Source organism: Pelobates fuscus, chromosome 9 (assembly GCF_036172605.1).
Source record: "Pelobates fuscus isolate aPelFus1 chromosome 9, aPelFus1.pri, whole genome shotgun sequence".
Lineage (NCBI taxonomy): Eukaryota > Metazoa > Chordata > Amphibia > Anura > Pelobatidae > Pelobates > Pelobates fuscus.
Genome location: NC_086325.1, coordinates 49,356,785 through 49,380,440, shown reverse-complemented (window position 1 = coordinate 49,380,440; position 23,656 = coordinate 49,356,785). Strand labels below are relative to the sequence as shown.

The 23,656-nt window shown below is 41.2% G+C and overlaps 1 protein-coding gene across 1 annotated transcript in view; it reads left to right on the top strand.

Moving 5' to 3' along the window:
• Nucleotides 1-4,649: 4,649 nt before the first annotated feature.
• TRPC5 (transient receptor potential cation channel subfamily C member 5) overlaps nucleotides 4,650-23,656 on the top strand; it is a 284,905-nt gene continuing 265,898 nt past the window's right edge. Inside the window, exon 1 of the mRNA XM_063431927.1 lies at nucleotides 4,650-4,771. The gene's annotated coding sequence lies outside the window, so the exon portion shown is untranslated. The remainder of the gene's footprint in view (nucleotides 4,772-23,656) is intronic.

The window sequence follows — 23,656 nt, the reverse complement described above, 5'->3', positions numbered from 1 at the left end:
TTAATCATTAATATTTTACAAAACAGAAAGAGGTGGAATTTTCACTGTAAACAAAATGAGAAACAATCTTCCAAAGGGTCAGGGACAAAATGCAACAAGGGGTGGAAATGTGTATGCATTAGCATTGTATTCTCCAGAATTGTGTTCTACACCTTGATTCTTTCTCCTGGGAAATCAGAGAGTACAGATTGGCTTGCTTTTCTAGGGCACTTTTTTTTCAGGTGTAAAAAGCAATTGGCAGCTCACATTTAAAAGGAGCGGGATGATTAAATCTGTTTGGCAATACCTAAACAACTTTTAGGGACATCCCTTGCCTAATTACCTGGAAGAACTGGAGAATTCTGGATCAAAGTAAAATTCTATCACAACCAAAGACGCAGAGAATTCTCAGATAGTGGATATTAAACCCCATGAATGTCTCGTCTATATAGCCATGAAGGGGTGCCTTTGTTATTGTGGTTGTATTAATAGTAGAGTGTATAAAATAATGATTTTACTTTACATTAAAACAATCATCAGTATCACCACAATTTGTTACTTATATCTTCTATCTATTAAACTCACCAATAAAAGAATAATCTGAAAGAAATAAGCATCTGTTCTGCTATCATGGAATCCTAAGAAATTCAGATATTTTTCTAAGTGAATCCTTTTTTTTTTGATGAATCAGCTCACAACATTTGTTACTTGATTTGCACAACAAAATTATGTTTTTGAAGAAGCAAAGGCCTTTCTATGAGAGATAATATCCATGTGATGCTATGGTACAAGTGTACAAGTGTTACAGCTACATTATGGCCTTCCTGGTGTAAACGTTTGGTGTATCTTGCAACACAACACTAAAACTGACTGACAGCCAATCAGAATGCCAGCGCATGCACCAATCATCAACTGCTGTCAGAAAAGCAAGGACGCTGCATGTTTTTAGATGAAATTGGTATAGGTGATCTAGCCAGGGTACCCGTGAATGATTATTGCAAACTGGTGTATAAAATACAACGACGTATCTCCCTAATTACATGTCATTTTATTTACGGTACATACTATCTTTTTTTTTTTTTTTTTTTAATAAACAAAAAAAATATATAAACATATATTTTTAGTCAATTGCCTCTTTATAAGATATTATTAGATTCAGCAGAGTGTTTTGCAGGTTTTAAGAATAAAAAGAACAAAAAAAAAACAAAAAACCACTATGGCTTTGAGACCAAAACATGATTACAGTACTCTGCTTATGCGAGGATCTCTGTCAGATTATTGTGTGCTTTGCAGATTCTAAAGCTCTGATATTGAGCTGGAAATGTATACTGTAGTGTATATTACACACTGGTTCCTCTTGTGTAGTAAGAGTTTAGGCATACTGTTAATGGGCTATACAATTTGTATTATTCTGCACTTGTAAAACAAGCGTACTGTATGCAAATGCATTCTGTAACAGTGTGTAGCTATTTAATTCCAAAGGATTATGTATATATATATATATATATATATATATATATATATATATATATATATATATATATATTAAAGTATATGTACAAGTATTAAACATATAAAAATGACACAATAAAACAAATTACAGTAATGTTTAAGCAACAAAAAAAATATATAGTTTTCATGATTTGATTCCCAAAGTCATTCTTGAAATATTACTTAATTTGGGACAATGTTAGCATTTTAGTTTATATGATAATATGTGTGAGATATAAGGGAAGAAGCAGCAGTTTTAACACTTTTTTTTACATTATATTTAGAAGGGAACTAACAAAAATGTGCGTTTTGATGTTTTGTGGCACATAATAAGTTAGTTTGCAAATGTGTGATTTTCCATAGCAATTTAAGTTAAAATATGTTAGGGTTTTATTTAATCTTCAAGCTTCTCTTGATGATATCACTGAAGACATTTACATAGTGCAAGGGTCGCCGACTCAGACTGTACACCAAACAGTTAGTCCAACTGCTGTTTGAAGAATACTCAACAAATCAGTATTTTTTCATAATATTTCCACTTTAAGCTTTTATCATGCCTGTTTGTGCCTTAACCCCAAAAAAGAAAGGTGGGGATGTAACGTGGAAATGTTTACAGAGAGTTCCACCTTTGTTAAGATCCAATATACTGGTTAAAAATGCGTTAAAGTGGTGGGAAACTGTTTGAAAACAATCTACTGCATTGCATGTTAAAAAAAAAAAAAAACAAAAAACAACTATGACAGATCTGGATGTTCCCTTCAAGTTTAGATTTCTCAGCAGATTCTCAGTAAATATTTTCAAAACTCCTATGACAGATTTGCATGTTCCCTGCAAGTTCGTATATTTTTTCTGTAGAATATCACCAACTGTTTTGAAGGTCTAGAGCAGGGGTGTCCAAAAGGTAGAACCCTAGATGTTGTGGTACTACGACTCTCATGATGCTTTGCACAGTGGTGTATACTGGTTTTATTGCTGCCCTAGGCATGACAAAACTCAAGGCGCACCCCCCCACCCCTTCCCCCCTACCCCACCTTCTAAATACACACACACACTGACAGACATGCATACACTAGCTAACAGACATACACACTCACTAACAGACACATACAGTCACTAGCAGACACACACACACATAGTAACACACTCCCTAACAGACACACTTACACACACACACACACACACTGACACATACTGACACACACACATTAACACACTCACTTTTTTTTCTATTCAATCCCCCAAGCCTCCTTACCTTTGGGAATGCTGGGGGGTTCTCCCTTTCCCTGGGGTCCAGTGGGGCTGCAGGGCGCCGGGCGGTGCTGGCAAGGGAGCACTTTCCCCTGAGCTTTCTGCCCCTCTCCCTCACGTGCCACAGAGTGATGCCGGGAGCCGGAATTATGACGTCATATTCCGGCTCCTGGCATCACTCTGCGGCACACGAGGGAGCTAAGCAGAGAGTACAAGGGAAAGTGCTCCCTCGCCAGCGCTGGCCGACTGGATTTTTAGTTAGCCGCCAGGCTAACAAGACATTTGCCTGGGCATTTGGGGGCAGCTTTTTTTGCTGCCCCCTGGAAAGTGCCACCCAAGGCAAATGCCTTGTTTGCCTCGCGGCTAATACATCCCTGGCTTTGCACACATTCAGAATGCCTTTAGAATGAAAAAAAAAGCATCATGGCAGCAGTAGTTTTAAAACATCTGGGGATCTACCTTTTGGGTACCCGTGGTCTAGTGGTTTTGACATGCAGAAAAACATCTGTATAAATGTTATCTCTGCTAACGGGAAGTGCCTTGCGTTACATTCGCATTCTGCACTTAAAGGGTTAATAGAATATATATTCCAAATGAAGCTAATAAAGAAGAAATTATCTGGTCTATACAGTTAAATTCATATTTGAATGAATTAGATGGAACATGTCACCTGTAATACTGTGCCAGGAATCTACAACCTTTTATTTAACCTCTTATTAACACATGGTTTGCTAGGATCCTTGTGTTGGTACTTGTTTTGTATGAAAGCCCAGGGTTATAGTCCATTAATTGTCTGGAACGCAGCAAATATTATTATTTTTTGTTTTTTTTCTGTGCTGGATGTTCACATCACTGCAAATGGATATTAAGTTGTCAGCAGTCAAAGGGGCTTGAATAACAATGGAGTATAAACATAAATTAGGTTAGCAGGGGGAACCCAAATATCCACATACATAGAATGTAGCATTTTTTTTAAAACGCTTTATCCCTAATCACCGTAGTAACCTAGGAGACAATCCCACCGTTCCCTGTTTGAGGTTTTTAGAATGAGCTTTCAGTGGTTAACCAGTAACCTTTTCTCTTCCTAATGTATTCAGAGAAACAATGTATCATGCCACAAGTGCTGGCAATTTATCCAGAGGAGGAGTACATCTGCTGTGGAACAGTGACAGTAAGAGATCAACAGATGATACGAACTGGGCTGTTGTTCTCTTACACGGTGTTCTGCTTTTACTACGAAAAAAAAAAATGATAGGGAAACAGAGAGGATTACAGTGTTATGGAACGTGCAAGCAATACAATGAAATTAAATAAATGAGCAGATGCGAATAAACAGCTGGATTTTGTCTGCTTGCTGTGCAAACCGCAGGCACCAATGGGCACAGGATCCTGACTGTATGTGTGTGTGCATGTGTGTGTGTGTGCAAGGTGTAAGATAGAAGAGACTGAAAGAGGGAGGGTGAGAGGGGAGAGGGAGGTGCATGATTTTCACTGACTGCTGCTTCCCCTCCTTGAAACACACACGCACACACACACAAAACCATCAAACAACACTATTCACAGCCTTCATCTGCCTATATCCAAGGGTAACCTTTGTAGGAGTCATCAGCCAATGCATCTCAGTGATTATTATCAAGGAGAAGACTTGTGAGATCTGCATAGCATCATGCACCAATGCTTTGGGATATAGAAGGGGTACCCATTGTTTTAAGGGAACAAGCTTTTATCTATTGAATCAAAAAAAAAAAAACATGATGTTGCTGCTCTATATTTTGTACAATTGGAGAAGGGGTTACTGGTTCCTTGGATTGGTTTAAAGGCGATCTAACGAAAAGGTACAGGATTTCTTTTCACATATAACATTTTTTTTTTATTATTATTATTTTATTTATTTTTTGCTATGGGGAAGTTTGGGAGAGAAGAATAAAACAAAATGTTGGACTCATTGGACTTCTTGGCCCTCTTCTCGGGTTGATGAAAGGATTTAGGAGAGAAGTAGGTGCTTTGTACAGAAGAAGACCTTTGATCATGTAGACCACAAGTGTCAGCCTAGGTAAGTAGGAATCTTGTGTAGCTATTGTTCTTTATTTCCGCTTTTTTTTTTTACCCCTGTCCCTGTTGAATATCTGCAACCGACTGATCTCCTGAAAAGGGTTAAAGAAGCTGGTTTTGCCATTCATTTACATCTTTGATATATGATAATGCAACATGACGGAAAATTATTTATTATCATTACGAGCCATCCACCATCCTTAGCCAAGATGTTTTTCAACCCAAATCGCAATGTTCCTGATTGCAGCTTAACTATTAATACCCAGCATAAAGAAAAAAACAGAGTTAAGGCAATTAAAGGAACCTGATGTTTAATCCACACAGTCATTCACTAAATTATATCCACTGCATTGCCGGAATCTTGAAATATTAGTTTATATTTTATCTGACCTAGTTTTTCCCTGCTTTGTAAAGGATTTTTAAACCATCCAGCAAAGGACACTTAACAAGCCTGCAAATTGTTCCAGAGTGATCCTTGACCTGTCTAATGTCAGATTTCTTGTGTCCGAAAAGCAGCTTATGTCTCAATCTACAATACTGTATGCATGCACACAGTTCTCAGTACATCGCACATTGTCACTGGAAGCAACGTCTTTGCAATCAAGTGATATTCACAAGTTTAAATCTCTACGTTGTCTTTGTTGCAATATATTGTGTTTTGCCTCCAAAGCGGAATAATATAGAATGCTGGAGTGTTTTATGAGTTGTGTAATGAATGCATGGAGTGGTTTTAAAATGATAACATTGCTAAAATGGGGAAACTTCTCATTTACAACATTGCACACAAGTGATCATTATTCAATGAAATGGAAGTTTGGGATGGTACCAGAAATGACCTTGAGTGCTTTACACAATCTAGAACCTAGAACCTCTCTTTAGAACCGTTCACCAGAACTGCATCCAGGGAGGCATTGAGACGCATCAAATATTTCAGAAATGTATGGCTCTCTTTTCAAATCAGCAGAAATTGCCTGTAGGATAAATCTGGTGCAATATTCACACCTAGCCATTCATTGGCTTTGCAGCAATGATACTTAGGAAAATCACTCACTGCTTTGATTTCCAATATTTTCTCAAAATCCAGCAATTTCCCAGCAGACAGGACTGCAGTTCCCTTATCTTTATGTAGAGCGCAAGTGGCCATATTAAATGGCTTTATATGCGCATTGTAAGCCTCCAAATGCTTTTATGTAGATATGGCATGGATTCAGCTGCACAATACAGTATGCCTGCATATTGAATAGATACAAAAACTGAACAGTTAACAGCTTCCATCTGAAAATGCAGGGTCACTTCCAATCTTCTTTAGATCCAGGGGATGAGGGTGACGGGATAATGATAAATAAATCATTTTCAGAAACAGTTGCATAATGGGGTATTGCTTAGAGAGAACATGGAAAGAAGATATGCATTCTACACACAGACTTGAGTACACATGCAGACAGTGGCTTACACTCTGATATTTGAATATACATACAAGCGTGAAAAGTGATATCAATATAATACTTTTAGTGCGTTCTTCCAAATTGAGCATCAATTGACCCGTATGCTTGTTTGCAGAAATATGGAACACTATCGTCCTTAAAAAGAATTGTTATTGTATATTATGCAATGTGTCTGCACACTTCTCAACATGTTGAATGGACAGTGCAGGCCAATATTTGCTTTATTCGGGTTTGGTTGTACACTGACTGCTGGATGGGCACTAGCAATACATTTTTCATAATTTCACAACCAATTAAAAGCCATTTATGCAATCAAGTTTATGATGAAAGAAAAGAAAGTATATTAGAAGCTTAAAATTGACTTATTAGCACATTTGCAGCAGTTTACGTATATGGCGGGTTTAATTGCTGTGGAGCTCTGTGATGCCCATCAAACAGTCTGAGCTCTTAAGACAGAATGGACGAATATCGAAGAGAGGAGCAGTAATATTTTGGTCTGAAAAATGGACACTACAGTAGTGTGCTACTTCCTTACAACACTTCTTAATTTCTAAATTCCCCTCTTCAAGGTGAGAGACCGGGATTACAGCCGAAAATAATGTACTATATTATTTCTAATGTTAATTGTTGATGTCACATACTCTTTTCAAGGTAATAAGAGGGCTCAAGGGCTTATTGCTTCGCTAAATGTTATTTTAGGAAATTTCACATCTGTACATCTGCATGTCATCAACCAGCAGGTGTATATACAAATCCAGAATCCTGTCTCTCACTAAATATTTTTGGAACGTGCAAAGACCTTCAGAATGTAAGTGAGGTGCACAGTGTCGCGTGTGTCTGGCGTCTATGAGTAACCATTTCTGCGTCATGTTAATGTGTTGTGTGATTCAGATAATTGATTGACACTCTCTCCTAAGCTAATGCATCACATGAAATCATGTTTTCTGAGAGGGAGGAACTGACAGTGGTGGGTCTTGCATTTCTAAGCGTTTCTATCATCATATCCGTTGTTTATGAACACAAGGCTGAATCACAGGTGGTTATGTCATCATCCAATACCTCTTCTTCTGCATTCTCTGTTGTATGTTTAGGCTGAAATTATAAATCCTTAGTGCTGTTTCCAAAACATACTAGTGAGCTTTAATTCAATACATTAAACCAAATGCCACTTTGTTTGGTATGCTACTGTATATGTTTCTTTGTTCAGTCTCATAGACCTATACAAAAATGCATGAAGAACATTGTAATGCTGATAGCTTCTAGGGGCATTAAACGTGTTTAGCTGTTACATTTAGAGTTGCTAGGTTAAACTGTCTCCCGCTTGTTTAGATTAAGACATGTTTATTCAATGAAAGATTTTTTTTTAACCTTTATTTAGTCCACCTAAAAGCTGCATTCATAAAAATGACTTCTCCCCACAGCTCTTCTATGCAATTTACATCAATCTCTCCTACACTACAGTGACTGATAATCCAAATAGCACCATAGTAACCTCTATAATGTATAAACTCAAATTTACTAATGGCTCTGAAGGCCTTCGGAGTCAGGGTTTACCAGCAAGGAATCCTGGGTAATTAAAAAAAAACAGCAAATGTGAATATGTCTTTTTTTTTTTTTCTAACCAATCTACATTACATAGCAGTATTAAATTAATAATCTTGCATGGAGATAGCATTTATTTCAATCAGATGCTTTTTTTTATTTTATTTAATTTTTATTGTTTTGTTTGGTAGACAAATATACAAGTATAGATTTCAGTGAGTATTATCATATGACAATCACATTTACACTGGATAAAGACAGTTATTTTCCATCACTAATGAACTGTCTGAATAACATGACATAAGTCAGTGAATGAGACGGTGTTTTAAGGGGACACTCCATGGTGGAAAAGAAACATCCTTTAAAAAAAAAAAAAAAAAAATATATATATATATATATATATATATATATATATATATATATATATATATATATATGCAAAACAATAAATGAAAGAATGAAAAAAATAAATACTTGTATTTGACATTCACATTTTTAAAAAAAATTTAGAGCACAACTAGGAACACTGCAGATTGAAAGGGAGGATCAAAAGCTTTTTTTCTTTTCTTTTGAAAAACCCCCCAAAAAACACCACAGTCAGCATAACTAACTGTAATCTAACCTACACTCTGCACTTAATAAGAATGGGTTTCTGGAATGGGCCTTTAAGGTGTTTATATTGTTTAATACATACTTATTTTAACAGTGTTTATTTCAAATTATTCGCTTTATTGTGATTTAAAAAACAATTGTATTTAAACCTTGAAATGCCTGTTGCGTAGTACTTTTGTAGCCCTAAAAGTGTTAACATGAAGCTGCATATATTATGTGAGCATTGTCCTTCCTGTTAGGACTATATAAGCAAAACGTTATATTTGTATACCAGTCCTACCTGCGGTTGCAGTGTGTCTTGTAAACAGTGATGACGTCAGTTACATTGTTAATAACACACTGCAACATGCTACAGCACCTTTGATCATTGTCTTCCACGAGCTTCATTAGCCTGATATATCAATATGTTATTCTTCTGTGTGATTGCTTTTCCATATTCACATTTCCTTTTTATTGATCTGTTAGGGTTTATCTACTCGTATATTCAAATATATGAATGTTTTTTTTTGGAAACGTCTCAAACATTATCTGTGAGGTTCACTCGATAGTAACCAAACAAGCAAAATGTTCAGGTCATGTGTTCGTTCCGGACATAATACTCATTGACATCAATAAACGCTATGGCTGGAACAACTTGTGTTAAGAGGTAATAGAGTTTAGCCAATCAATCACACTCTTCCATCAATTCCTTTTATCTTCTAACCTCGTTATATTTGTTTTCTTTAGTTCTTTAGGGCCTTAATTACAATGTGTAATTTGCTTATCAATCATAGATATAAAAAAAATCAACACATTAATTTATCTATTGAAGGTTTACATCTGACTGGCTGCATTTGGCCATTTGTGCCAACTTTCAGGATTAGGCAGCATTGTCTAAATTTGGGGGTGTAAGCACAGATTAAGAATATATCTTCAAGTGCATCAAGTTGGGAATCAAATCAAGATTGTCTAACGCAATACACGCTACTCTGTGTATGTAAATATACAGTAATTCCACGCTTTGAGTTAAAGAATGTTGGTTCTTTCAGCCAATCACTACCATCCTATCCAACATTGGAGAATTTTGGTTTGAGATTGCAGAATTGAGAGCAAGTAGAGAAAGGCTCGGTTCTAGGTGCCAGATCATCCCTATGCTGAGTCAAAATTTTATAAAACCAGTTTGACACAAAACAAGGCAAGATTGGCCAAAGTCTCATTGTGCCATAATCATTAGAATAGGCTGCAGTGGTTATGGTGCGTTGAGTGCCCCTTAAACTAACATGTGCTTTTAAATAAAAAGCCGCTCAAAACGTGGTGAAACAGAATTAATTCAATGAAAGCCATATATTAAAACATGAAAACATAATTTAAATTTTTTAAGCCCTAAGAAGGGCATCAGTAGGTTTGGGCTACAAGTAGCTAATGTTAAACTACAATTGCCATGGGGTTTTTCCCAGTCTCTAGTTTTCTAGTTCTTCAGCAGCTATACAAGCATTTCCGAACTCTGTTGTTAATAGCACTGTTCGCTGGGGCAATAAAATATTTATATTTTCTACGATAATATATTTACACATGGACGAAGGGCCTAAACTAGTAAACGGTATAGTATTTTAACTTACTGTCTTATGGATGGATCATTTCAAACACATGTCCTGTGCAGAGTTCTGGGATGTTGTAAAACTCCCCGTGGTGTCTTTTCAGTCTAAGGACAGGCTTGCATTCCAAAGAGTACTGCCATCAAAATAATAATCTCAATAGAGGCCAAATATAGTCAAGTTCTTGAAATCAGTTCACTTTCCAGGCTTTGTCGAGGATTGCTTTACATTACTCACACAGCGATAGTGATAAAACATTGTACAGAGACCTTGACAAAATTAAAATACAAAGTATTCATTGGATTTTAAAGACATTTTTTTCCATTCCTGGAAGATGATTTCAAAAAGAAAAATCGATTTTCTTTTTTTATTATAGTGTATTGCTATAATTTAAAGAAAAATAAACACATTTGGGACCATTTTGAATGCCGTGTCACAATTAATTTTATTACATTAACATGCTTTTCAGTAATCTGTACATGGTAGTTCCAAGGGTACAACAGAATCACCCCTCCACCCCCCCCCCCCAAAAAAAAGAATAAACTAAAAATGTCACATTTATATTCAGCAACAGAGCACGTTTTTTAAAATACTGGGGTACTGGGATCTGGAATTTGACTCTGCCTCCTGGCTTGTGGACTCTGTCCATTTCACCTTATTTTTAATCCCTGAGCAATTAATATGTCATATCATGTTTCAACACCATAAACTATGTATGTAGTAAATAACAAACAGGTCTGATCCACCCCCTGATGTGATTTGTCCAATGACAGGCCTAGAAGACAGGACAGCTTGCAGGCCTGTCTTTAGAGTACCCAGGATCTGATGACACAATGCAAAACCAATGGGTGACATCAGAAATCATGTTGGAGCAGACTAAGCACGTAGGTTTATTCCGACAACTATAACTAGTGATGTGCATTTATATCAGTCATATCATAAATTATATCAATTCAAGCAGGGTGTGCTAAAGTGAGAATTACTGCGATTAAAAAGTGAATTTAAATTTTTAGTCTAAAATAGCTGAGTTAGAACAATTCTCCAAGCCTATTCTGCTTTCATTTTGGGAATTTGGAAAAACTATTTGAATTCACTTAGAACTCCTGACAAGTCTCAGTTTAGCAAATAGCACTGTAAGTGCCATCTTCACCCAGGACATAGTGAAGAGGCTCACCTCACTGAGGAAGCAGTGGTGAAATTGTGTGCCTTCATGGGCTGGTGGGGAGATCAAAGACACAGACATGCAGCCGCTGGCTAGGGAGGGAGTGGAGGACCCGGGGAAGTTCTAACCTGCAGCTCCACCAGGTTCCTGGAGTGCGCGAGATCGGAGCGTTGCCACAGTTATCATGGCAATGCTCAGCACTCTCTAGAGTTCACTCACCACTAAGACCACCAGGAATGCCTGCACGGTCCCCCCTCCCATACATAAAGTAAGAAGGGGGGGAAAAAGTTTTTTTATTTATTATTATAAAAAAATACTTATCGAATATATTTAAATTAATCTGTCTCCCCCCACACAGAGAATCTCCCCAAACATATTTACACACAGCACCCTCATACACACACACATAGACACAGCACACTCACACACACGCACACCTATACACACACACACACACACACACAGACACACACACACACACAGCACCCTCACACACACACAGCACACCCTCACACACACAGCACCCTCACACAGCTCACTCACAGCACCCTCACAGCACAGCACACACACAGCACCCTCACATACACAGCACCCTCACACTCACAGCACACTCATAGCACACTTACAGCACCCTCACACACACAGCACCCTCACACACACAGCACCCACACACCCATCGCACACACACAGAACCCTCACACATACAGCACCCTCACACTTACAGCACCCTCACACACAAAGCACACCCACACACACAAACCCCCAAACAGCACACTCACCGCACCCTCACACTCACAGCACCCTCTCACACACAGCACCCTCACACATACAGCACACTCACACTCACACAGATACACACACACACAGCACCCTCACACACACAGCACCTGCACACATACAACACACTCACAGCACCCTCACACTCATAGCACCCTCACACACAGCACCCTCACACTCACACCACCCTAACACACACAGCACCCTCACACTCACAGCACCCTCACACACACAGCAACCTCACACAGCACACTTACAGTACCCTCACACTCCCAGCACCCTCACACACACAGCCCCCTTTACACTCACAGAACCCACACACACAGCAAACTCACATGCACTCACAGCACCCTCACACACACAGCCCCCTTTACACTCACAGAACTCACACACACAGCACACTCACAGAACCCTCACACACAACACCTTCACACACACTGCACCCCTCCCACACACACATGCTTAACCCTTCACATATACACACAGCACTCCCAACACACTGCACCCCTCACACATACAATACTTCCAAACATATCTATCTATCTATCTATCTATCTATCTATCTATCTATCTATCTATCTATCTACCAAATAAAGGAAAAATGCAGGCTGCACTCACAGACTTAGAGTATCAAAGTAGAAAACAGCTTAATTCCATGTGACAAGAAATCAACGTTTCGGTCCATGCAGGGACCTTCCTCAGGATTAAGGACTCACTCAATCCTGAGGAAGGTCCCTGCGTGGACCGAAACGCTGATTTCTTGTCACATGGAATAAAGCAGTTTTCTACTTTGATACTCTAAGTCCGTGAGTGCAGCCTGCATTTTTCCTTTATCAGGATCCCTTGGAAGGACTGGCACCCGGCTAATCTAACCACTGCTTTAATGCAGTAGGATATTGAAGCGTGAGTGCAAGGACATTTGTATTGTGGATATCTATATCTATATATCCTATATATATATATCCTACAGCAGCCCTTACAAATGCACACTGAACCACTACACACATTACATTTCAGATACATGCTAGATCCCTTACCCAACTCTGGGTCACTTCTGGGTCAATCTACACACGCACACACATACACATACAAACACTAGATCACTGTATACATTCTGAATCAACTACACACACACACTAGATCTCCTATACACACTCTGGGTCCTTCACACACTAGATCCCCTACACACACACTGCACCACCTACACACACTACATTCCTGACATATAAACTCTGAATCCCCTATGCACACACTACATTCCTTGTAAGCAAACACAGACTAACATTCTCTACAACCCCTATGCACACTACATCACTTATACACACACACACATACACTACAGCCCGCATGCACACACTCTCTACATCCCTTTTACATACTCAGCCCCCTATACACACACTCTTGTCAACCCCTAGCCACACATATTGCACCACAAACACTGACCTATTTACAGAGTACCACACTACAATCAACTCACTTTACACACACACAATCCCACAAGAAGACTCCAGACACATGCACGATATGCTTTCCTGGCCCCTTTGTCCTCTGGTATCCCACTTATGGAGACACCAGAGACATTAAAGTGATCTTGGTGCAGAGTCCCTGTACACTAAACCCTACTATGATTACATTGAAGTGTTAGGTTTGCCTGGGAGACAGCCACTAGAGGCGATACCTGCAGAGTTTGACTGCATGAGACAACGCTGGAAGTCCTCACCCTTTGCATAAGGATGTCCAGCATGTTGTAAAACCCCACAGGATAGCACTGAGTCAATGCTTTCTTATGGGGAAGACCTAATGCGCATATAGAGCTTGCTGCACATGCACATTAGTTTTCCTCCATCGGCTGATGTTGCAGGAGGAGGAGCCCAACCAAGGAAAGTCATGGCAGACTTTTACCCCCTAAATCCCCTTCTCAATTCCAGTTTTTAGATGGTGTTAAAGGCACACTGCAGGTGTTTTAACAGCTTCATCTTATTGAAGTTGTTACGGTGCCCGCTATCCCACCCCTCCCCTCATCTTACCCTCCAAAATTCCTTATTTCACTAATTAGAAGGCTTGGAAGCGCTGATCAAGCCATGATTTTTAAAAGCCCTCTGGGTATGAGCGCCAAGAATCTTACTGCTCGTATGAGCGCCAAGAATCTTACTTCTCATACCGTAACATACCATGACATTGCACGCGCATATACTCATATTTCATAGAGAATTACGGTAGTCGTGATTTTAGGCGCATTGCGGCAAGTGCCACGTATGCACCTAATGTCCCCAATGCTTCTTTATGAGAAGCATTGGATTAGACCTTCATCCTACAGGCTAGCCACAAGGATGATGTCACTCGAGGAGGAGATTGCTGAAGCGTCGGGGGAGACTCGGCACTGGGGAAAAGGTGAGTAATTCATTTTGTTTTAATTAAATAATTAATTCATTTGAATCTCATGGGGGGCATAAACTGAACAATCACATCAGGATTGTAGCATTAGGAATACAGATATGTATTCCTAAAACCACAGTGTTCCTTTAAGCCACAGACACGCAGTTGCATACAAAAACTTACATTGATTTACAAAACGAATACCGAAAAAACTTTAGGATAAAAAATAACATGACAAAACATGACATGTATAGTGAGTAGAAGCCATTTCTGAATTCTGCCATTCCCTATCTCTCATGGAATCTCTGGTTTTTCATTACAAAGACTTCCCCAGGTTACAAGTCTGTTTGATGGATACATGGCAGGAGCAAAGGAGGGAGAAAGCTATACTCACCTGTAATTCATCAGTCTTTGGCAATGCCATCTCCTTTCTCTTTCCTGACATATTAGTCTGGAGCTCTGTTCCTTTTCACATACAGTTAGGTCAGGAAATATTTGGACATTGGCCCAATTTTCATATTTTTATCTCTGTATGCCATCACAATGGATTTAAAATGAAACAACTGAGATGCAATTGATGTGCAGGCTTTCAGGTTTAATTCAAGGGGTTGAACAAAAATATTGTATAAAACATTTAGGAATTACAACCATTTTTGTACACAGTCCCCCTATTTTAGAGGCTCAATTGAAATTGGACAAATTAACACAATCTTAAATAAAATGTGAGTTTTTAACTTTGTTAAAAAAGTCCTACGCAAGAGATGACTGCTTGAAGTTTTAAAACTCATGGACATCACCAAATGCTGGTTTTCCTCCTTTTTGGTGCTTTGTCAGACCTCTTTTGCAGCTAACTTCAGTTGTTGTTTGTCTTTCTGTCTTAAGTTTTGTCTTCAGCAAGTAAAATGCACGCTAGTTTGAGTTGAGATCAGGTGATTGACTTGACATTGCAGAATATTCCACTCCTTTGCTTTAAAAACCTCCTGGGTTGCTTTTTGCGGTTTGTTTTTGGTTTTTGTCCATCTGTAAAGTGAAACGCAGTCCTATCAACTTCTCTGAATGTGGCTGAATCTGAGCATTCAATATATCCTTATACACTTCAAAATTCATCTGGCTGCTTCTGTCTTCTGCAATATCATCAATACACACTAGTGACCCAATGCCATTGGAAGACATGCATGCCCATGCCATCACAGTTTGCTCACCATGTTTTAGAGATGATGTGGTATGCTTCAGCTTATAAGCCGTTCCAGGCATTCTCCATACTTTTTTCTTCCCATCATTCTGGTACAGGTTGATCTTAGTTTAATCTGTCCAAAGAATGCTGTTCCAGAATTGGTTTGGCTTTTTTAAGATTTTTTTTTTTGGCAAAGTCTAATCTGGCCTTTCTACTTGTGAGGCTTCTGAATAGTTTGCACCATGTCGTGAACCCTCTGTATTTGCTCTCATGAAGTCTTCTCTTTATGATAAACTTGGATAATGATATACCTACCTCCCAAAAAGTGTTCTTCACTTGGCTGGATCTTGTGTAGTGGTTTTTCTTTACCATAAAAATGATTCTACGATCATCCACCTTTTTGTGTTGCAGAGCTCACCAGTGCATTCTTTTTATCTCAGAATGTTTCAAACTGTTAATTTGGTAATTCCTAATGTTCCTGCTATCACTCTGATGGATTTATTTTTTGTTGCCCTGTTTCTCTTGCATAGAGAGCTCATTTGACTACATGTTGTGGGTTCACAGCAACCAGGGGCGGACTGACCGGTCGGGCACTTCGGACATGGTCCGAGGGCCCGGCCGGGAGGGGGGCCCGCCATCGGGGGGCCCGGCCCCCCCTTTAAATGCTGCAGCCACCTGAGCGCTCTGTTAAGAGCCTCAGGCGGCTGCAGCTTCTCACCTCCCCTCCCTGTAGCGTGGCCGAGCTGCTGTACGGTCCGCGGTGCCCGGCTGGAGTGATAAGAAGGTGCTCAGTGTGCACCTTCCTGTCAGTCCGGCCGGGAACAGTAAACAGAAACTCCTGTTCCGCGCGGAACAGGAATTTCTGTTTCCTGTACCCGGCCGGACTGACAGGAAGATGCACACTCAGTGTGCACCTTCCTATCACTCCGGCCGGGCACCGCGGACCGCACAGCAGCTCGGCCACGCTACAGGTGGGGGTGGGGGGGCAAAAAGAGAAAGGGAGGGAGGGGAGGGGAGGGGGGGCAAAAGAGAAAGGGGGGGCAAAAAGAGAAAGGGAGGGGGGACAAAAAGAGAAAGGGAGGGGGGGCAAAAAAGAGAAAGGGAGGGGGGCAAAAGAGAAAGGGAGGGGAGGGGGGGCAAAAGAGAAAGGGAGGGGAGGGGGGGCAAAAGAGAAAGGGAGGGGGGGCAAAAAGAGAAAGGGAGGGAGGGGAGGGGGGGCAAAAAGAGAAAGGGAGGGGGCAAGAAGAGGAGGGGAGGGGGCAAAAAGAGGCAGGGGGCAAAAAGATGGCGGGGGGTAAAAAGAGAGAGGGGGTAAGAAGAGAGAGGGAGGGGGGTAAGAAGAGAGAGGGAGGGGGTAAGAAGAGGGGGGGTAAGAAGAGAGAGAGGGGGGTAAGAAGAGGGAGGGGGTAAGAAGAGAGGGAGGGGGTAAAAAGAGAGGGAGGGGGAGTAAGAAGAGAGAGAGGGGGTAAGAAGAGAGGAGGGGGGAGTAAGAAGAGAGGGGGAGTAAGAAGGGGGTAAGAAGAGGGGGAGGGGGCAGTAAGAAGAGGGGGGAGGGAAGAGTAAGAAGAGGGGGGAGGGAAGAGTAAGAAGAGGGGAGGAGGGTAAGAAGAGGGGGGAGGGGGGTAAGAAGAGAGGGGCCGGGAGTAAGAAGGGGTAAGAAGAGGGGGAGGGGGAGTAAAAAGAGGGGAGGGGGGAGTAAGAAGAGGGGGAGGGGGTAAGAAGAGGGGGGAGTAAGAAGAGGGAGGAGTAAGAAGAGGTGGGAGTAAGAAGAGGGGGAGGGTGAGTAAGAAGAGGGGGAGGGGGTAAGAAGAGGGAGGAGTAAGAAGAGGTGGGAGTAAGAAGAGGAGGAGGGGGGTAAGAAGAGGGGTAGGGGTGAGTAAGAGGAGGGCAATTGCCCCCTCCCCTGTCCGCAGGCACCGTGCGGGCAGCCGGCAGGGGAGGGAGGAAGAGAGGACCCGGGAGCTCAGCCTGCAGCTCCTCTGGGTCCTTCTTGCGCGAGCACAGATCGTTGCCGCGGTTACCACGGCAACGTTACGGCTCTTGTGAAAGTAAACTCTAGCCCTGGAGCTACGGGCTAGAGTTCACTCTCAACACTGTGACCACCAGGGATTCCTGGTGGTTGCAGTGGTGAGAGTGAACTCTAGCCCCATAAACACACTACCCCCACACACCATACACATTCACACACTGCCCCCCATACACACACACTGCCCCCACACACACCATACACATTTACACACATTGCCTCACACACACACACATACACTGCCCACCCATACACACACAGCCCCCCATACTAACATTGCCACACACATACACAGCCCCCTCATACACACATTGCCCCACACACCCTAGACATTAACACACTACAGCCCCTCACACACACACTGAACCTTTCACACACACACTGCACCCCTTACACATTGCACCACTGCTCCTATACCCTACAACAGCCTCATATCCCAGCAGACCCCAGGTAAGTTGTCAAACTGTTCTTAAACGGTTTGACTACTTACTCTGGGAGGGGGGCCCGGCCCTCCTGGCACCATAACGACTACACAGAGCAGTAGTGGTTATTGTGCATGGATTATTTCTTTAAATAATCTCCAAGTGCCCACAGGCCACCAGTTAGGCTTACAGCCAGCAAGCCCACAGCCTGCCAACCGCAGCCAGCAAGCCACAGCCTGCCAGCCAGCAAGCCACAGCCAGCAAGCCAACAGCCTGCTAGCCGCAGCCAGCAAGCCCACAGCCTGCCGACAGTAGCCAGCAAGCCCACAGCCTGCCAGCAAGCCCACAGCCTGCCAGCCGCAGCCAGTAAGCCCACAGCCTTCCAGCAAGCCCACAGACTGCCAGCCAACAACAGTAATTAAGGTAAGAGGAGCCAACTTGGCCTAGGTATCAGCGAGCTATGTTGTGTTGCTATATTGTGAATAGGAACCAGAGTGTTGGAGAGACCCCCCTTCAGGCCCCATTAGACTCCATTGTAGTCTCTAATGGGACCTGGAGGAAATTCTTTCTAGCACACTCTCTAAAGGACACTGAGATAGCCTCTGCTAGAAAGACCCCCCTCCATGGCCCATTAGCTCTCAATTGTAGTCTCTACTGGGGCCTGGAGGCGACTGTTTCCAGCAGGGACACTGAGATGGCCTCTGTTAGAAAGACCCCCTTCCATGCCTATTAGACTCCATTGTAGTCACTAATAGGGCCTGGAGGGGATTCTTTCTAACACACTCTCTAAAGGACACTGAGATAGCCTCTGCTAGAAAGACCCCCCTCCATGGCCCATTAGCCCTCAATTGTAGTCTCTACTGGGGCCTTGAAGGGATTATTGCACTTTTGTTCCTTGTGTCTAAAGATTGTGTAGGGTGTGGCTGGAGGCGGTGCATGGAGGCGGGACATGGGTGGCGCTTGCTGCGGAGTATGGGTGGGGCCTGTAAGGCGGCCCTTGATTTATTTTGCCCGGGGGCCCTGAGGGTTCTCAGTCCGCCCCTGACAGCAACAGCTTTCAAATGCGAATGCTTCACCTGGAGGTAACCCCAGACCTTACACCTTCTTAGTTGATGAAGAAAAGATAAAGGAATAGCCAACACCTGTCAACAAAACAGCTTTTGAGTCAATTGTTCAATTTCTTTTGGTCCCTTAAAAAAAGAGGGGGCTATATGATAAAGTGCTGTAATTCCTAAACTTTTCCATCAATTTGGATACTCTCAAAAATAAATAAATTGTAGTTTAAACCCATATTCATTGTTTAATTGTAACTTGAATTGATTTTCGTAAACAGCCAAAATAACCAAACTTGTGCCAGTGTCCAAATATTAACGGACCTAGCTGTATATAGAAGAACAAAATAGAGCTCTGTGCCAGATCCTGGGAGACTGTGGGGTTTTTAACAAATCCTTTGGCACTTGAACAGTGAGTTGCCATAATTATCATATTTCCCCCTAAACCTTTTATTAATTCCAAGCCCTTAAAATCCTTAAAGCCCCCTAGGCCAGACTTCTAAAATGATATTGTTTTCCTCAAAATAGAAGCAGATGATTTATTTAAATATGCTTGCAGACTATTTTGTTTATTATCTGTTGCTTTCAAAGGACATTTCCTAGTTCTTAAACGGGATATGTTACAATTATTATAACTATTTTAATTCAGCAAGTAGTAGTTACTTTTCTACGTCTAATTCCAATTTGCAATATGTTTATGTATCTCCTAAATGGTCTGTAGATAGATATAGCTTCATCTAGTCCCAAAATGGCCTTCTGAAACAAAGAATCCCAGCCAAGTAATGTAAGGCAGATCAAAGCACTCTTCTTGTGATTTATATCGTAACTCTTATCCAGAACAAACTACTGACAGAAGATCTGAAATCTAGAGGGAGGCATCTCCCTGCATCTGTGCATTTTTTTTTAGAAAATAAAGGTGGCATTTTAGGAGATATACATTTGCCTAGAGAGCAGGGATAAATTTAATTATTCAAAAAGGAGATACTCATTAACTCTTTAACACTCTTATTGGAAATATTTACAAAACGGGCATTGATGCATTCTTTCAGGACTTAAGTATTTTATTATTTTTCACTTTGTACAAGTGATACAAAACACTTGAGAATTTTGTCACCTTTATGATGCATTGGTGTTAATGAGGTCACGTCCATAGCTGCTGGATTACTCAGAGATGAGTTTATGTCTCAATCCCGCACCATTACGAAGAGAGTCCCATGGGTGGGCTATTTACTATGATGGTGCTCCAGTGAGACTCTGTAGACAGTGATGAATGGAGAGAGCCGAGAACATCTCATGATGTTCATTAGGCAAGCACAATTGCCGAGCCGTTTGGATCAGAAAGCGGATTGTATATTGTACAATAGTGTTAGCACACAATGAGGTTTTTACTGAACATGGTGAACAGCTGATACACATGGAATTTTAAAAGACAGAATAGAATTAACAACTACAATACTCACTGCATCTCCAAGTCTGGCTACTCATTCCAGGTGTATATCATGAATTATTACACATTTAGCAAGGTATCCATTTTTAGTGCTTATACGGTCTTTAACATATATATCCAGTGATTCCACGGTTGAGTTTATCACTTTCTATTCAATGAGTTCTTATTTTGAAATTGAGTTCCACTTACGAACATGAGATTTTAGACCATCTTCTGATTTCTAAAAGACCCCATGGGCTTGCATTATAGTTTGGTCGATTTGGGATTTTAATTCCCAGAGGAAGCTAATTAAGCATGTGGCATTAGCTTGGTGACGCATTCTTTAATCTTAATATGTAAAGTACAATAATCTTGCAAACTCTTCAAAGTGGCAATGTACCCGCAAAGCTAATATATCCATACATAGTACAATAATGTCTAGGTTTTTTTCTCTCTCTCGTTTTTTTTTTTTTTAATGATTAGTATTAAAGGAGCACTCCAACCATCATGCCCACTTCAGTGATTGAATTGGTCGTGGTGGTAGGAGTTAGTATGTGCAGTGTTTCTTTAAAAACACGGCACATAACCACCATGGCGGGGAACATCACCAAGGCGCCAGTCCACAAGATGGCCGCGGTCATGTGCGCGGGCCGCCAGAGAGAACGATCTGACTCCTGCTCGAAAATGAGGAATCCAACGCAGCTAACGAGAAGAGCCAACAAGCGAGTTACCCCTCAACCTGCCAATGCACCGAAATGGCGCCGCAGAGGGAAAAGCCTCCCACATTCAAGAAACCCCACGAAAAGATATTACATACATCGGAGAAGAAACAAAATGCGGCAACCTCTGCATACGCCCAGCAGCCAAACGGGACAAGCAGGTCAGCTGCGAAAGGCACACTGCATTAAAGCACACGGGAAGAGGACAAAGCCACAGAGGGACTGTGGCAACACTAACCCGTCCTCTACCTGCTGATACCAGACGGAGCAGAGGAGCCCAAGAAATGAAGCCCAAAAAGGCGGTTAAACCAAGCCAGACCAACAGTCAATCACAACAGGGAAAATCTCCACAAGCAGCGCCCGAGATCGAGACACACCTGGGCACTTGACCGGGACTGTGACATACCTGCGACGGGAGTTGGATGAGATGGTCATTTTATACCTCATACTGCCCATGCCAGTGACTGGTGATGGCTTATTGATCCTATATGTTTTTTCAGCTAATTTTGCTTCAACATGTTACATGCTAGCTGTGGGGGTAATTATAAATCAACCACACATGTATCAGGCTTCACAGAATGCCAACACTGCCACGAAGCCCTACTTTTAACATAATACACGTTTAATGCATAACGAAGGGAAATACCCACATATTAAATCTGCACTTCGATTTCATCACTTTACTTTCCCTTTAAAACCGTGCAGATGTAACTAGATGCTTAGTTTGCCCTGGCATATACCTCGCTGAAATGGTGAAGTAACAAGTTATGAGGAAAGCTATTGGTGGTCTCACTAGTGAGCAGACTGACACTAATCTTTAACACTCCAATCTCCTATGTGTTGCAATGTTCTAATTGTTAAACGATCATCACTTGTTCCTTCTAATGTTAGCAGGCCCATAGGCATATATAGACCAAACTTCTATGACGTACACTCACATAAACCTGCAATTCTTATCATTTCTCTTTTATAATATGTTAAATATAAAAATGTGCTGAAGCAGCGAAACGAAGCAAGTGATAACTTATGAAGATTAATATCATATGTATTCTGCTTCATTGTGTTATATGCATGTTCTTGCACTCGTTATTGTGACAGTGCAAGACGACTTGTCCACTTATGCACAATAAAAATAAAGAATAAAAAAAAAAAAAAAAGAAAACAGGGCACATACGGAAATATCCAGAACTCTATTCCGTGCTGCCTAATGTCAATTCTGTACATAAATTAAACAGGCACAGCACGCTGACAACAGATTTGAAAATCTTCCCCTTGTAGGCAGAGCAACTGCAAAGGTATATGTGCGCTCCCTCCCGCCTCCCTCCGTAGCTCATTTTATTATTATTTTTTTAATAAACCATCTTAAATGAACGACCCACCCTTCTTTCACTATCCGGAAGCATGCGCATGCTCGCTAAGTCGGTGAATTGATCCAATCACAGGCTTCTCTATAAACCGCAGCCCCAGTGATGTCATAAGGTGGCGTGGGAGATCAGCATCGGGAACTTTGCCAAGCTCTGGATTTCAGGTAAGTAAAGCCTTTTTTTTATTTGAGGTTTTCCAGCTCATTTAAAGGGGGACCTTCTCCACAATGCCTAATAGGGAATATCACACCTGATAGGATTCCCCTCTCAAAAGGGTTATAGCAAGCAACACTTTAAGTTTACTATGATCTGTTTCCTCGTCAATAGTCATTTGAAAAAGCACTTCCATACGAAGCTACATTTACAGGCAGGATTGAATGCTAATTACCAGTTTACAGTTCAATTAGTTAAACTGTTAGCTGTAATTGGGTTTGTTGAGATGTTATTATGAATGTGTTTTAACACAATGTCACCTTTATTTTATGTTCTAGTCTTGGTTTCCTTCTGTTAAAGGATTTGGCTTAGAAATGACTGGGATAGAATCCACACCCGGATAACGGTAGCCACTTGCTTGCTACACTCGTACAGCTGTCATTTCTACATATCAGACCAATGCAATACGGTAAACTAGCTTAGCAAAAAAATATATATTTTACCTTGAACTGCTATAGTTCATCAAGTAGATCAAGAGTGACCAAAAGGCAGATCACCAAAATGTTTTAAAACTACAGCTTCCATGATGCTTTGTCCAAAGGTATTCCAAAGGTATGCAAAGCATCATGGAAGTTGTAGTTCTGCAACATGTGGGGATCTACTTTTTGGGCACCCCTGAAGTAGATAAATGACAGGGTTGCAGGTTAACCCCATTCTCTAGCAGCCCATCCATCGAGTTAGTGTTTTACATATTTTTAAAATCCCAAAGGCAAAGAGAAAGGGACACTCCAGGCACCCAGACCACTTCTGCCCATTGGAGGGGTCTGGGTGCCAACTCCCACTACTCTTAACCCTGCAACTGTAATTATTGCAGTTTTTTATAAACTGCAATAATTACCTTGCAAGGTTAACTCCACCTCTAGTGGCTGTCTACTAGACAGCCACTAGAGGGCACTTCCGGGATCATAGCACAGATTATCTGTGCTATGGCATCGCTGGAGGTCCTCATGCTGTGTGAGGACCTCCAGCGTCGCTCATTTCCCCATAGGAAAGCTTTGAAAA